This window comes from Lissotriton helveticus, chromosome 4_1 (assembly GCF_964261635.1).
Source record: "Lissotriton helveticus chromosome 4_1, aLisHel1.1, whole genome shotgun sequence".
In the NCBI taxonomy this organism is placed as follows: domain Eukaryota; kingdom Metazoa; phylum Chordata; class Amphibia; order Caudata; family Salamandridae; genus Lissotriton; species Lissotriton helveticus.
Genome location: NC_136063.1, coordinates 497,302,573 through 497,320,355, shown reverse-complemented (window position 1 = coordinate 497,320,355; position 17,783 = coordinate 497,302,573). Strand labels below are relative to the sequence as shown.

The 17,783-nt window shown below is 44.1% G+C and overlaps 1 protein-coding gene across 1 annotated transcript in view; it reads right to left on the bottom strand.

The window, feature by feature from the left end:
* LOC144827208 (uncharacterized) overlaps positions 1-17,783 on the bottom strand; it is a 576,624-nt gene that overhangs the window by 57,555 nt on the left and 501,286 nt on the right. The window lies entirely within an intron of this gene.

Here is a 17,783-nt window from a genome sequence, read left to right as displayed (position 1 = left end):
ATACCCGCACGGCCGCACCTCACCACCGGCACCGAGTCCTCGTGGTTCAACGGCCGCTGGCTGCCGCCGCCATTCAAAGTCTCTGAAAGCACTACCTGAACGACATTGGCTGCGTTGAGGCGTTAACTCCTTGCATGCTCATGACGAGCTCAGCTCGTCATGAGGCACGGTGGCCGTGTGCTGATGACGAGCTGAGCTTGTCATGACATGCGCGGCGCTCACACGCGTGGCTAATTCCCCCGCGGTGCTGAGCGTTCTGAAAAACAGGCGTGGTCATGACAAGCTCAGGTAGGTGCAAGAGACTGTGCCTGGCAACAAAACTATCATGACAACCAGCACGCTCTCGGGTGACTCATGGGGCATACTACTTAGTTACGATAGATTGGCCCGACTCTCAGGTCCCCACAGTGGCACTACTTTAATTGACGAGGCCACTTTTCACTCACTTATTACCTTTATCACTCCTTTTTGGTCCTGAAGAAGCGATAGGGATCTTCTCCTGGGACCATGTGTAGCGTGAAACATGTCGACCTACAGTATTAAACTTTTATAAACAGCACAAAACAATTACTGCTACTAAGGGGGCCATAATTACCCCTGAGAAGCACCTAACCTATTGGTTTTTTAGCTATGACAGCAGGTCCACTTTATTAAATCTACTCACTCTCGACACCCCCTCGTCATTTTTACCCACCACTTACCACCTACTTGTCACAGATTAATACTGACCTGCACCACCTTACGGCTTGACAAACAAAAGATCTCCGCCGAAGTGACCCTTCAGGAGACCAGGAGGGCATTGCAGCACCGGCCCAACAAGGAGCACTGCCCTATGATGAAGCATGACATCCTTCAGGGTGTGTGAATGCATAAATTACAAGTCTACCTGACTTACTCTAATTTCTAAAAACAAGAGTTCCCAAACCTCTCCCCCAGGAACTACAACTCTCTTTAGTGAACCATATAAAATACTTTGCCACTTGGTCTGCATGCTTGTTTCCAAGCATAACCATATCCTTTCCAGCTTTATGAGCTATACATTAAACAGAAGTACATTTTATGGCTTCTATATTTCCTTCACTAAATCCAATATGTAAATACTATTCTTTAAGGGCCTTCTGAGAATGTCATAAAACTCCTCTGTGACCACAGCTGACCATAGTCATTGACAACTCCAAAACCATATTGGCTGTCTGTATTGATCATCACATCCAAATTCTCAGATTAGCAGTACGTTCTAGTCAATGCAACCAATTCTGCCACTTGTACTGAAGTTACGTTTGTCAGAAAGATGCTTTTAAAGTTTCAGAAGTGGAACATACTGCAGAGGCAGCTCTCAATGCTCCATATTGGTCTCTCAAGCAAGATTGATAAACAAACAATGTCAGATCAACCATTTCCAAAGGTGTCCCTTTAATGTCTATTCTTGGCTTACTACATAATTAAGTCACCTCTATAAAGTTAAAGTCAATCTCACCATGTTACCTATCTTCACAACTCTTGTCTGAAATAGGAAGCAGTGTTGCTGGATTCAAAACATTGCATCTCTAATAGAAATGTTCTCTGCTGCAAGTATTATCTGCTCCTAATGAGTCCATTTGCTGCTGATCATATGTTGGGTTCTTCTTCATGTCAAAAGGATTTCAACTGAATATGGGACATAAACAATTAAAGTATGTTCCATAACAATCTCTTCACTCTGTTCAATGGCAATGCATACAGCTGCAACCAATTTCGAACAGAGAGACTTACAGCTACTGGATCCAACACACCAGAAATATTTGTCCACTATGCACATTAAACATCAATGCTTTTGTGTAAGAATCAAAAGTGCATATGGAATTTGTACAGAGGAATATAAATGAAGAGAAAATTGTATGGAGGAAGTACCCTGGGTGTTGAATGTATTAATAAAGGGAAGAAGGTTATTCGGTAACTGTGTGAAACAGCATCATAAGATATTGAGTGTGCATATACTAACACAACGGTATGTTTACGTTCTTTTTCCATTTATTTTTCTTTCTTCTCAAAAATGTGTCGAATTTATTGTAATTCTGATTTGTGAATGATGTACTCAGTTGATTTAATAAAATAAAAAAGTTGTTTAAAAAAAAAAAGCACATCCATTGCTCGCATGACAGAACTGAGAAAATGTTACGTTGTAACCAGGCATCCAGAGTGTGGGTGACTTACTCGCTTTCCAATTTTTTTCAAATGGGTCAATGCATTCATCATCAAATGTTACCGGATCTTGGACATCACTATATGTTAACCTTACTAAAGGCTTTCCAATCCAGAAAAAGTTTGGAATCCACTGATAACAGTGCCCAACAATTGCAAGAAACATCTGAACCTCTCCCCAGGGGATGATCTAATTCAATTTCAGAATTGCTGATATGTATTCTTTTGAGACTTTTCTCATACCCTTTTCAATATGGTGTCCAAGATAGAGGACTTCCTTTTCAGAATACAGCATTTTAGTTTGGGGGAAACCTTATTTCCATTTCAGATAGATGATTCAACAATGCAATTGTTTCAAGCTTATACTCCGTTTTTTAATCTTAGATGCTACCAGTAGGTCATCAATATATTGCACCAAGAATGAATTGCATTGCAACTTCAAACTCTCTAGATCTTTTGTCAAAATTTGGCTAAAAATCGAGGGAGTTTCGAAATACCTTGCTGGGATTCTACACCACGCAAAATATTAGGCATTCAAGAAACGGCCCTTAAATGGTTATCCAATTTCTTGGATGACAGATTCCAAACTATCACCCTCGGCCCTTACACCTCTCATGAGGTTTGTCTGGACAAGGGGGTTTATTTAATAACTGAAACACAAAAAGGAATTGTGATTCATCATGGAAAGGAACTGAGAAGAAAGCTTGGCATAAGTTGAGGACTGCATATCATTCTGCCTCTGATGGAATCTGAAACAAACTCCCTGCTGGATTCGGTAACACTGGACAACATGAAACAACAATCTTATTAATCTTGTGGAGATCCTGTATGATTCTTCACTTGCCATTTGGGAGAGTTACAAGGAGTACTTCCAGAAGGATTCTGTGTTAAATCACCTTTTCAATCACTGGTTTAATTCCTTCTTCTGCCTCTTTCGTAAGTCAGCAGTGACTGGTTCTATGAAATATTGCATCAGATTTGACTTTTATTTTGACTGACTTTATTTTTTTAATCAATCCAATCTCTTCTACAGAAAAATCCCATAACTCATTTTTGACAGTATGCCTTAAATTCAGAGGCCAATCTCCTTTGGTTAAAACTGGAAATAGCTCAATTCTTGAATTAGGTGAATTTATTTTGAACATAGAATCCTCATCTTGTGTTTCAATGACAACACCATCTGCTATGGAATAAATCACAAAATTAATTTGCAAGTCCCTACCCAACAGGTTCACAGGACTTGTATCACAAAATAAATTGGTTCCTATTTTCCAATCTGGCCAATTTTAACTGGAACATTTGCTGTAACCTGATTAACAATTTGTTTATTACCGATCCCAATAACTTGGAATTCTGCAGAACGGGTAGCCGCTATATTGTTCAAAAATGAAATTAGATGCTCATTTACTTCTCTGTCAACATATGGGTGACTTTGGACTACCTCTAGAACTGCTCCAAGTAAGCAATCCTCCTCCCCCCACTGGCATGTCATTGTGAACTACTCCCTGCCAACTCATCATTCAGAATCAATGGATTCTGCTGGTATGCAGCACTATAGAGCATCTTGTTTCTCATGTTTATTGCATCACCGAGGCTGTAGGCATAGGCATTCAAAATGATTTCTGACTCTGCACATTTTGTTCAGGATTATGCGTATTTGGCACCATAATATTTTATGTTATATATACTTGATATAGCGCACAAATCACCAAATAGGCATCTCAACGCTGCAGTATAGAACAGACAGCATTTGTCACAGGAGATCACATTAGAAGAGGCAAACTTTCAATGAATTCCTTAATTGGCTGTGGTTCAGGAAGATGCGAAGGTGAGTCGGAAACCTAATCAAATAGACAGGGGCCAGGTAAGAGAAAGATCTCCCCCCACATCTAGCTCAACGGATGCGTGCCACACACAACAGAGTTTTGTCCTTTGATCTTAGACTTCTGGTGGGAGCATAGGCTTTAACTCTCTGTTGAAGATACCTAGGACCTGTTTCTTGTAAGGCCTTGTAGGTGAGACAGCATATCTTGAAAATTCTCAAGAGAAGAGCTGATTGGGTGCCCAAATGAAGATCTAGAATAAGTCTAGCTCCTGTGTTCTGCACCACCTGAATTTTTTTAACCAAAGTCACATGCGCTGCTGCCACTAGCGAATTCCCATTGTCTAGTCTACCTACTACCAAGGCTTGGAGTAAAGCTCTTCTGCCCGAAGTCGGAAGATAAGGAAAAATTCTGCGTAGCATGTGCATTTTGTGGTAGCACACCCCAGCGGTGTATAATACGTGATCTTTCATGGAAAGAGTCTGGTTTATTTTTATTGCGATATTCTTCACTGATTGCTTAGGTGATGGAGAGGGCCACCATTCGCTGGACCACAGAGAGGTTGCTTTGCAAAACAACAGGATCTCAGCCTTATCTGTATTCAATTGTAAACAATTGTTGGTCATTCAACATGAAATGGCTAGCATTCCCTTAGCAAAGCGATCTTTGGTTACAGCTAAGTCTGCATCAAAAGTGAAGGCCAGCAGAGTATCGTCAGTGAAAGATATAATTCCAAAGCCAAACGGCTCGACAATCTTGGCCAAGGGTACCATATGGATATTAACCCGTTGACCGCGGCTGGAATTCCGCCTCAGTGCGGGTGATTTATGACTGGGCGTGGTCAGGACGACCCCCGGCCATACTCCGCCCACTGTGATGTCGAACGGCTGGGGGCCGTCCGACGCACGCAAAGGGTTAAACAGCGTGGGGCTCAAACATGAGCCCTGTGGTACCCCCTTGTCCAGACAAACCTTATGAGAGTTGTAAGGGCCAAGGGTGATAGTTTGGAATCTGTCATCCAAGAAGTTGGATAACCACTTAAGGGCCGTTTCTTGAATACCTACCTTGTGAAGTCTCTTTCTCAGCCTAGCATGGGAAACTGTATCAAACGCTGTGGAAAGATCCAGCAGCATGAGCATAGTAGGGGTTCCTGCATCCAGGGAGAGTTCAGAGATTCCGTGACTGCCGAAAGGAGGTGTGGCGCCGCGGCCAGGGCGACTGACGCTGGAATCTGGGGATCAGGGTTCGATCCCCGGCTCCGGCGGCAGGTTAGCCCAGCACCATGTGACTCTGGGCAATAGCTTGCTTAATCTTCCCGACGGCCCCCAGCGCCTAGAGACCCTAACGGGTGATTGTGCGCTATACAAATGTGGATTATTATTATCTCCGTACTACGTCCTTGTCTAAAACCAGACTCCAGAGTCCAGAAGGTGATTGTTTTCAAGATCAGCTGTTAATTGTTTATTTATTAGGCCTCCTAGCAGTTTGCCTAAGAGTGGCAACAGAGATGTCGGACAGTAATTCGCTAGGATGCTGGGATCCAGGTTAGCTTTCTTTAGGATCGGTTGGACATTCTCAACTTTCTACTCAGAGAGGATAGTGAAATGGGCACCAAACAATTAAATTGGGCATGAATGGCCAGTGAAAGGTATTTGGATAGTAAAGCCATAACTTTAGGCAGACAGGTGACAAGGGGGGAACCTGATTTTGACATTCGTCAAGACCTCTGGACCTCCGCCAGAGAAAATGGTTCAAACCAAATTAGAGAGGGGGTCATGGCGCCTTCCAAATTTATCATGTTACAAGTGGTACACAGGTTGCTCATAGGCAGGGTGTGAAGTTTAAATAGATCTGTGAGATTTTCCCTTGAAAAAACGTAGCAAGAGTGTCACACAGATCCTGTGATACTGAAGAGGGCTGCATGCACACCTGACGGTTCCTAAACTCCAGAACAATCTTAAAAAGTGCCGTAGGAGTATTGCCTGCATTTTCAATTTGATTGGTAAGAAAAAATGTGTGCGTAGGTCTAATATTAGAATGATGTCTAGCCAGGGCACATTTATAGAACTCCTGTGGAGTTTTAGTTCAACGCCATTTCCTCTCTAGATTTTTACAGGCCGATTTTTCCGTTTTAAGCTCTGTCATATACCAAGGAGCAGAAGCACATAGATTAGAAGAGCACATCTTTTTTAGAGGAAACGTTTTGTCAAAAGCTTCCGTGAGGACTGTTTTAAGATTGCCCAACAGGGCATTGGCATCAGAACTGCTTGAAGGAGCATAAAGCTGAAATGCCTTGCTAAAGGAGTCCAATGAAAATGCGTGAAAGCAACTTCGCTGGGTATTCTCCAGTCACCTTTCTTTTGGTAACTTGGATTTTTGTGAAGTTTACATTTGGAAAGGGATTATATAATGATTGGTCCAAATTAAAGGCCTATGATTCACAGAAAACAGCCTCACTATTAGTAAATGTCAAGTCAAGTGAGTGGCCCGCTTGGTGAGTGGGGCCGGTGACTAATTGGTGCAGACCTATGGATGCCATGTCTGCCATAAACTGAGTCACTTCAGGGTTGACTAAGTCTTCTCCATGTTAGTTAAAGTCACCCAGAAGAAGAAAAGTATTTGTAGCCAGGACCTGGGAGGGCTATAGCTTCCACCAAATGTTGGCTAAAGCCCGTCTTAATCCCAGGTGGGCAATTTAGCAAAGCGCCCAACCAACTTTCTGGAGCAGGTAAATTATTAAACAAAATGCTTAATTCCATGGATTCAGAAGAAGAGGTTCAAATCCATGAGACTTTAAGCAATTCTTTAAAAACAATGGCTATACCCCCTCAGTTTTCATGATCTCCGTCAAACCTGATTAGTTTTTTTTTTAAACTTTATTATTTTCAAAAAGAAATACAAAAATAAAGGTAAGCATACATGTTTAGAACATACTGATGAGTCATCGGGTGTCACTCTAGTCATATATACGTAATACATAATCCTCCAAACATACTCAAATGTCAGTCGTGATACAGGGTTAAAAGCATGCAGAGGGACATCACATCAAGGGTCACCCTCTAAGGTAGCAGAACCCCACATTGATCTCTACTGGATTCATACATTACTCGACTCCCCGAGCAACGGGGAAGCATGGGCAAAAGAAACAGAAGTACCATCCGAAGTGTTATATAAGGCAAGTGACCAAGAGTGGGATCCCTCACAATCCTTCAACCAATTCCCTCAGGAACCACTACATGGTTAGGGGTAGGCTGGCTTCCGACAATGGCTTCAGTGATATATGAGCGGTACGGGCCCAAAATGTCGACGGGTCTGGATGTGGAGAGAACCATGGCTGAGTATTCAGCACTATTAGCATTGCAGTGCGCCATGCTCCGGAGCCAGGAACTGTGTAACGGGGGGCGTCGGTCACACCAACGCAGTGCAACCTCACGCTTAGCCAACAAAAAGCTCAGCGCTGCCAGTCTGCGCACTGCCCTCGGAAATTCGGCCATATATCCCAAAAGGGCAATCTCAGGGACGGGAACCAGCTTTAAGTGTAACATGTCACTAAGTGTGTTATGTACCTGGGACCAATAATCATGCAGCTCAGGGCAGGACCACGAAAGGTGTGCAAAGTCCGCAAATGGTCCACCACATTTGCGGCAACGAAACTGATTAGTTGATAGTTGTCCAGGATGGAGAAGGTAATAGCCATATTTCAGTGAAAAAACATATCTAGGGATAAAGAGATGATGACATCCCATATTTCAGTAGCATGTTTAGCTAATGATCTCATATTGCAAAGAAAGCTTTTTGTGGAAGTTTGAGTGTAGTTGACATGTGGAATGTGAGATAGTGAATTGGTAGGCTCTGTGGGGGATGGAACAACCGGGTGGTCACCCCTATCCGTTGAAGTGAATTCAGGGTGACGGAATTGGTGTCGAGACAGAAGTTAACGCAGGGTACTACGTCACTATGAAAATGGCAATGGAGGCAAGCCAGCAGGCCCTCCAAGATATCAGGAAAATTATTTTTAGAAGGCTGGTGTTTAGATACACTGGTTATAATCTGGTAAAGTGAGGCGAGTGGGTAGGGAATTCGAGTAACAAAGTCACCTGTTTTCTCCAACGGACCAGGGGTCCTGGCTCCCGGCGACGTCCTCGCGTGGACTGGCGAAGACGGCGCACCTTTGGTGCGTACGCTGCATGTCCGGGCCAGGATCGGTTTATTTGGCCATGCAACCTTGGACGCTAACTAAGGGTTGGGGCCAGAAACCAGAAGAAAAATGATCAGAGAGTCGATGCTTTCTCCGCACAAACAGCCAAGGACTGGGGTGTACCGGAAGACAGCAACGAAAACAAGTAAGAATAAACAAAATAGTATGCCCAGAAGGAGTAAAAAATCAACAAAAGTACCTTGTAATGCAGATAAAATTTAAAAAGTCAGGGCTGTCTGCTTGTGCACTGCTTATTTCACTGCATCTGTGAAATTAGTACTATATTCCTCTGAATTCTGCTAGGATTCCGATTGCATTCCCTCTTCCAGTGCCTGATCTTTCCACAGAATTGACAAACAGTATTCTTCTACATCATTTCAACACTCATATTCAAAACATCACCTCTACCACTACCTTGCACCTGTATCTAATGTATTCCATTCATACCAGTTGGAACAACATTTACATTTGACCCAATTTGATTCCAAGATCCTTTTTCCAATAGCTTAGTTTGGGCAATCGTCAACATCTCCTTGATCCTTTTCTGTTTTGTATCAATATACTTACTGCTAGGAGGCGCTAGGGGGCGCACAGCGGGATGGCTGCCTGACTGAGCAGCTCCGCCGGGCGGATCAGACAAACCAACAATTGGGTTGTTAAAACATACCTATTTCCAACTTGAAGCATGCAGGAGTGCATGAGAACCTAAAGTGCACAATCGGAGCGACTCCACCAGCAGCGGCGAGCTCTCGTTTCAGCCGTAACAGCTCCGGTGGGAGAGCGGGGGACCTGCGAGGACATGGTGGCTGACCGGCCGGATAGACGCTGAGGTCTGTACACTTGCAATGCGCCGCGTGCCTGCATGACCTACACCGCCAAACGTCTGGGGCATATCACTGTAAATAACGAACGACCCCCGCCACAACGAACTGTGATAGATGCATGCGCGAGGAGAAGGGACAGGCAGATGACCAGCGCGCAAAATGGCGCCGCCGATACCGCTCCATTAACGGTTCTCAAAGGCACCTAAGGGCATACTGGAGTCCCACGCACCACGGTGTAGCTCATGTGTCTCCTAATGTTACAGCAGCAAGTTGATGAGATCTCCCCACACGGTGCCACCACATATATGACTTTTAGCTGGGTGACTGCAGCATAAACATAGCAACTCACAAGATGGCGGCGCCCGTACCTCCTGTAATGTCCTGGCTGCAAGCTGCTGTTTCTTGCACTATTTCAATTGCTCTAGTTTTATTCTGAAGCCAGGCTGGTATGTCTGAATGATCCTGGAGACCTGAGAAGTGGGTCCTGTTACCCTCACACTTCAAGTTGGCTGGTAGTGTCGATATTGCGCCACTGCCCCTCCCCTAGTACGAGCATGCTGATTGAAAACGGCGAATCGCGATCAGACCCTCACAATAGCTCCGACATCACCCTGTAGCCCCTGCTCGCTGAACTAGGGCTCTACCACCACTTCTCTGATTGGGACTCGGAGAGATTGCCCGCTACTTACAAGGAACAAGTATCCCACGCGAGGAGAGCTTAACTACACCAAGTGGCGCGAACTGAATTTGCACGTGTAGCACGGCTTGAACTTCGCTATCCACGCTGAAGGCGGCTCTCCACTGTCCCACCCTCACCACCTATAAGCTTTTCAGACTATTATTAGTGGGTGTCCGAGAACGACTGACGTTTCTACAGGATCCTCCAAACCACAAAGGAATTCACAAGTGAGAACCAGTACCGTGCATAGCTGTACTCCACCGGGTGCTTCACCTGCATTCAGCAATTATGGGCAAGCCGGACAGACAGCTATCAAAAATAAATTTTGAGACACGTAAAACCCCGAAAGGTCAGGCGGAACCGGTGGAAGAAGATGCGGCATCGGGTAGCTCAGAAGAATGCAATATGGTGGACATTCTCAAGGCCATTAAAACCAACCTGCAAGAAATTAATGGCAAACTGGACAATTTGACGGGGCGAATGGATAGAATGCATGCCAAAATGGAGCAACACGGGGAGAGACTAGATGACGCCGAGAAACGCATATCAACGGTGGAAGATGACACACATGCCACCACCACCAAATGCACAGGCATGGAGAAAGTACTGGAAGTAATCAGAGTCAAGGCGGAGGAATTGGAAGCGAGATCGCGTCGCAACAACGTACGCATCGCAGGCCTTCCCGAGACGACCAACACGGGACGCATGGAGACATATATCGAACAATTATGTAAGGATGTCTTTGTAGAAGATTCCATGTCTCCAATTTTCATCATCGAACGGGCACATAGATCTTTGGCGCCCAAACCTCCAACAGGCGCAACTCCTCGGCCTATAATCGCCCGTGTCTTAAACTACAGGGACAGAGACACCATCCTGCGACTCGCAAGGGATAAAGGCACCATCACCTACCAAGGTAATAAATTGGACTTTTACCCGGATCACACATACGCGGTGCAACAGGCTAGAAAAGAATTTCACACCGCCAAGGCCAAGCTCCGAGACCTGCAAATACCATATGCCATGCTCTATCCGGCGCGCCTCAGAGTCACATGGGAGGAGAAGCCGATCTTCCTGACAACCCCCAAGGCAGCCATGGACTTCATTAAAAAGGTAGCATCCAAGAGTAAAAAGGGGAACAACAGGGAGGACACACATGAGCCTGAGTAAAGGTAAGATGTCGAGCTACTGCTTTGCAAGGTGGGAAGTGCATTTTTTCGAACACTGGATGCCTTGCTGAGGGTCCCCCCTCACCAAAATAAGACAAGTTAACTGGAAGGCTGATGCACATTCAGCGAACATTGACGAATGGACAATACCTGTTTGAGCTGAACTTATGAGACACACCGCAACACAATCTTGCAACCATGACAAGTGTATCGTCACCCTAGTACTGCCGCTATGAAACATGTGTAGACTTGCACTGAGGTAACCAGCAGATAAAGCCTGATACAAAAGGTGCGGTGAGGTACATTGCAGCTGCCACAGGGCTTCCACACATGGTAACGGTTGCAAGCCTCGGGGTAGATGGGATCCCGAAAGCACCCTATCCGTTTTACTGCTGGATTATTTTTTGAGCTGGCAACCCACACTCTGAATTTATACGATCTGATCTGCCCCCATCCTTTAAGTAGGGTGGTGGAAGTGTATCCCCGGCGGACCTCCACATGGGAGATCCCCACAAAGTTATGGTTTCCGAGGTTGTTCCTAGGGCTACATGGCTTCGGCAAAATTGGGTTGCTGAAGTGGGTGGGTATGGGGGAAGTTGGGGTTTTGTTAAATCGACAATGCCAGGGCATTTGAGATGCATCGCTAATTCCCAAAGGCAATTATGATCATCTGTGTTTTGTAATGAACAATGTGCCTATAGATTTTCTGATGAGATTTGTACAGTTGTATTTCACATCACTGTTACGTTATGGCTGGACATAGTGAACTAAATTTGTTGACTTGGAACGTACGGGGCATAATTAATCCGAAAAAGACTAGACAGATCATCGCAAGTTTGGATAGGCAGCACATAGACATTGCATTACTGCAGGAAACGCATATAGCTCCAACTATGTGCGGAAAGATTGGGACGAGATGGGCTGAATCTTGTTACTCGTCCACATATTCATCTTACTCCAGGGGGGTAATGACATTGATAAGAAAAGGTGTTAAGTACAAAATCCACAGGTCCGTTTCAGACCCATATGGTAGATATGTAATAGTATCTGGAATGCTCCGTGGGCAACCCCTAACACAGGTAAATGTCTACGGCCCGAATGTGGATTGCCCTGAATTCTTTCAGGAGCTTTGGAATCATATGACGGAATTCACTGACACGAACATCATATGGGGGGGGATTTCAACGTTGCATTGAATGACACTCTAGATCGTTCTGGAACCTCCATGGAACCACATAAACGAGCTAGAGGTAAGATACAAGACTTAATGGATACTTTCCCCCTAAAAGATATCTGGAGAGTCAGAAACCCGGTGGTTACTAATGCCACTCACATAAACGCAATGTATGGTAGCTGGTCCAGGATAGACTACTGGCTGGGTTCTGATAATGTATTGATGTGGACAAAACATATCGCCACGCTACCTAGGACTATATCGGACCACAACCCGGTCATGTTACAGATACAAATACCACACTACACACCCCCACCATTTAGTTGGAGATTCAACGCTAAGGCGCTTCTAGATCCTCTATATGCGGATAAAATTACCACAGCCATCAAAGAATATTTCCACTTTAATGTAGCATCGGTCGAGGATCCGGGCACACTATGGGAGGCATTTAAAGTGACACTGCGGGGTGTTTGTATTGGCGCTAAGGTGGGGATATTGCGCGATATCAGAGATCAGATAGAGAAGTGTGAAGTAAAAATAAGAGCTCTGGAAATGGAATATGAAAGGACGCAGGATGTTACTATTCTGGGGGGCCTCAGACAAGCACTCACTGAGCATCAAACATATGCCGCAGATGAATTAAAGTATGTTACTAAACGACCCTTAGCCAAACAATATGGGGAGGGTGGAAGGCCAGGCAGAGTGCTTGCATCGAAAATTTGCGAAGGGAAGGCAACACAAGCTGTGACACAGATACGGGACGCAGAAGGCACACTACTGACGCAACCGGCAGATATACTCCGCTGCTTTGTAGATAGCTATAGCGCATTGTACACCTCAAAGCAAACACCACCCCCGGAAGAAACATTTGACTATTTACGCGATATTGCCATTGCCTGGCTATCAGACCGGCAGCGGGAATATTTAGCGATGCCCATCACGGTCGAGGAGGTGACAGACATTATTCGCTCACTACCAAATGGTAAGGCACCCGGCCCAGATGGGTTTACCTGTGAATTTTACAAGACATACTCAGACATTCTGGCTCCACATCTAGTAGCCATGTACGGTAGTGCCTTTGATCAAGCCACATTACCATCATCCCTGCGTGAATCTGTGCTGATAGCACTCTTGAAGCCCAACAAAGACCCAGACCTTTGTGACTCTTACCGTCCTCTATCACTGCTGAATGTGGACTCGAAAATACTGGCCAAAATTCTGGCGGTCAGATTACAGCCCTTGATGACTAATTTGATATTGCCAGACCAAGCTGGGTTCATACCCACAAGGGCAACCTCCCACAACACCAGAACATTGTTTGCAATGTCCCATTATTTAACACCTGACACTAAGGCGGTGGCGGTTATGCTCGAAGGCCGCCAAGGCATTCGACTCGATTGAATGGCCGTACCTGCTCAATATGTTACACCGCATGGGCTTTCCCGCACGGTTCATAACATGGATATCGCTCCTTTATACGAATCCGGTAGCCAGGGTGCGTGTAAATGGCTATATCTCAGACCCCTTCCATATCAAACGAGGCACGAGGCAAGGATGCCCTCTCTCGCCCTTGCTATTTGCGCTTGCATTAGAACCACTTGCCTGCATCATTAGACAGTCCCACAATCATTCAGCTCTACATTTCCCAAGTCGCCATTTGCATATATCCATGTACGCGGATGACATGCTACTATACATTAGAGACCCCGAACAAAATTTGAACCCAGTACTACGCGAATACATTAAATTTGGCAGACACTCTGGCTTGCAAAGCAATTGGGAGAAATCATCTATAATCCCCCTTACTAACACCACAACAAAACATGCAACGGATTTCCCATTGGATTGGCAGACTGACCCGGTCCGTTATTTGGGGATCTGGTACAGCAGAGACCCTGTGGAAATTATCCGCACAAACTATGGCAGAGTACTGGATAAAATGGAAGGGCAAATCGACCGGTGGATACAACTGCCACTGTCGTTGGCTGATCGTATAGCCATAGTGAAAATGAATATCCTCCCCAAGCTCCTGTACCTGTTTAACAATATACCGATAACACCCCCGAAAGCGGTGTTCAAAAACGTAACCTCGCTGGCTCTCAAACTCATATGGGCGGGTAAACAAGCACGCATAGATTTGCAGACTCTGACGTTACCCTACGAAAGAGGTGGCTTTTGTGTACCTGACTTTTATCTGTACTACCTCTGTGCTCAGGCACAGTATGCCACATACTGATACCATGAGGTTCCTTACTTAACACACACAGCGGTGGAGGAAGGGGACGCCTTTCCAATACCACTGACCTCAGTACTTACACACAAACGCCCGCCGTTGCACACGGCAGACATCAACACGGTTGACACAACTGCGGCCGCTTGGAGATCACTTGGCCGGTTGACGCACAAAATGCCACTTTATGCGCCAGCGTTACCGCTGCATCACCATCCCCAGATATCTGTCACTAGCGAGAAGGTGGGTATGGATCTCCTAAAACAGGCGGGCATTGACACATTTGGGGACCTCTATCATGAAGGCGTCTTCAAGAACATAGATGATCTGTCTTATATCAGCAATCAAACCACACTGTTCCGTTTCACGTATTATAGATTGCAAAGAGCAGTCCCGGATCTTTACCCGAATTACCCGGCAGAACCCCCCTGTTTGGAAACACTACAATGCATTATCACCTCCTCGAATTCGACACACCTAGTTTCCCGATTGTACAAAAAAGCCCAGAGCGAGATCCCATTCACTTCCACTAAAGCATGGATGCGATGGTATGAGGCATTACCAAACCCACTGACTGAAAAAGAATGGTACACTGCATGCGCGCTTATTAAGTTGCTCACTCCTAATGGTAATTTACGCATACTACATCTAAAATATCTCCACCAATCATATCATACCCCATTACGTCTCCATAAATTTGGACTACGTGAGGATGCTGGCTGTAAGCGTTGTGGGGAACAGGACGCTGACTTTATACATCTGGCCTGGTCCTGTCAGAAAATACAAGATTACTGGGGAAAAGTAACTAAACTGCTGAAGAACATGGTGGGGTGGAGATTGAATGCTCTATAAAAGTGTGCTTATTAGGCCTGCTCCCTGGGGTCAAAGCAGGGAGACGTAAGTACTGTGCGATTTCTCTGCTTTTAGCCAAGCGGCAAGTATCCCAATGTTGGGGAAGCACGAGAGTACCAGACACGAAACAGTGGATGAAAGATATGGCGCACTGCAGAACACAGCTAGTGACTTATGAGGAGGAGCTGCCAGCTCGGTCTAGGCCAAAAGACTATTGGACTTATTTGACGAGTTATTTGCAGACTTTGGATGCCCCCGACACTCTATGAACACTGATACCACGAGCACCAAGTCGCTTTGGATTTACTAAGTGAGGCATATGTACTAACTTGATGCAACTTTATGAACTGTATTGAATATGGCACTGAGTTTACGATATCTTACAGGTTGGGAAGAAGGATGCGGGAATGTACTGGTATTGTTGTATTACCATTTTTGATGGTTGTACTTCTTTGTTTCTGAAACTCAATAAAAAAGAATTTACAAAAATAAAAAAAAATTAAAAAAATATATATACTTACTGCTATATTTTGTCAATTTCAAAATCTAATCTATACTCCTTGTCTGCCAGCAAAATTCACTTTGCTGAATGTGATTAATACTATCTGGCCTCAAACCATTTGCGAAAGCAGACACAAATCCACAGACCTCATCCTTTTCGAGTCCTTTGACTCCACTATATATCTTGAAAAATCTGCATAAGCCTCTCATAAAAGGCATGCACTGCCTCTTTCAGCTCTTGTGAAGTACCCAAAATGTTATTCCAATTTATATTCCTTTTAGGAACTCACTTTTCAAATACTCAATCACATGCTTTTATTGGGTAGCCACCTCTTTAGAAAGAGAACCACTAGGAGTAATCCTTGCCGGTTCTTGTGTAGCCCATCTCACAACTGCCTTATGCTCAACCCGCAAATCACCTAGAACCACAATCTCAAACAACATATTCAAAACTACCCACAACATCTGGGCAATATTTGTTAATGTCTGCATCTCTTCATAAGAATTTCCTGGATCCTCTCTTAGTTTCGGAAAGTTATTTGTAAATGCATACAAATCAGCTTGAGACCATGGCACTTGCACAAAATTCCCTCCATGAACTTCTCTCAAATGAAAATCCAAAATTGTTCCTGTCTCAACCTCTCTCACGTGTGACACCTCTCACCTTTGTTTCAAACCTTTTCATTCACTTTTTATGTACTGTCCCTTTTCTCCATCTTTCTCTATATTCCATCAAATCACTCCAATTCCTCATTTTCTCAATTACATCTTTATTATTGGCTCTCAATGTAATTAAACCATCTCTTTAATTTCATCATCTGTCATATTAATTTGGTTTCACATTCTTCATTATGCAGATGTTACCCTCTAATCCATCAGCCAATTCTTCGAGTTCATCATGTGCTTCGTCCTGGCTGCTTCTTTATTCAAATATCTAATTTCATCAGCATTGTAAGTCAACAATCTATTTTAATCATGAATTCCCTGCAGCATCTCGTCAAATTCAATCTTCAAATTTCCCCCCAAAAATGTATTTTGGAACTTCTTCAACCACAACTGTTTTCACAGGTGCTGCAGCTTTAGGTTGTACTCCCAATTACGAATCTCCACTTGTGCTAGGCACAGCAGCCATCACTATCTGTGTTGGTGCACTCTGTACCTTTACATTAGTAGTAGAACTGCACAACTATACCACCATCTACCCCAGCACCTGTATCAGGTCCTGAGCTAGTCTCACTTGTTCCTGCAGATCTTGCTGTGTATAGAGGGAATCTAGAATTCAAAAGCTCATTTATAAATGTATGTATCCTCCTCAGAATCATTAGTCTGCTTGTCTTTTTTATTTGTCTTATCCTTGTCATCATTCCTATTAATTATACAGGCAATGTTTTTACACATTCAATCATATTCTCTTCTCCGACGCTTTTTCTGCAGCTCCATTTTATTCGCAAGATAATGTTTAAATGAGCTTTTCACCTGCTTTGTTGCTTTCTTTCTCTGTCACTATGCAATCCCATGTATTACACTCCTCAAACGCTGTAGTTCTAGATATGGGCTTCATGTCATACATGGATTGCCTCAAGAAATCTCGTTTTCTAACATTAAAGGTATCCTCTAATGGAAATTGCAAAACATCATCTGCAGTATATTTATTCCAAACTGAAATCCAGGTACACATATATTACTCAATCTCTTTCATCATTTCGTAGGCTAGTCCCCTCTGCCAGTAATTTCTGACCCTCCCTAGGTAATAGAGTAACCTTAGGCTTTATTAACAAACTTCCCATTCTTTTTGCTTAAAACAAACTAAAAAATCAACTTAAAATCAGAGCAAACGAGCAAGTGAGCAGACACCAATCATAGTGGAGCTACATCAGCAACCAACCAATCAGAGCACTGCTTTGTGATGACGTATCACCAGTCCCAGTGCAGTGCCTTGGCGAACTTCCCAATCACAACATGACTTATTCATGAATAGGAAAACAATCCCAAAACCTTGTTAAATCAATAATTAAAATAAACCCACGTTTGTTTACTCTCGGATTGGAAGGAAAAGTCAGTAAATCAAGTAAAACAATTCAAAGAAAATCATGAAACTTCAGAAACAAGAGCAAAATTTCCAAATCAACAACAGAAAACCAGAAGTGGTTCA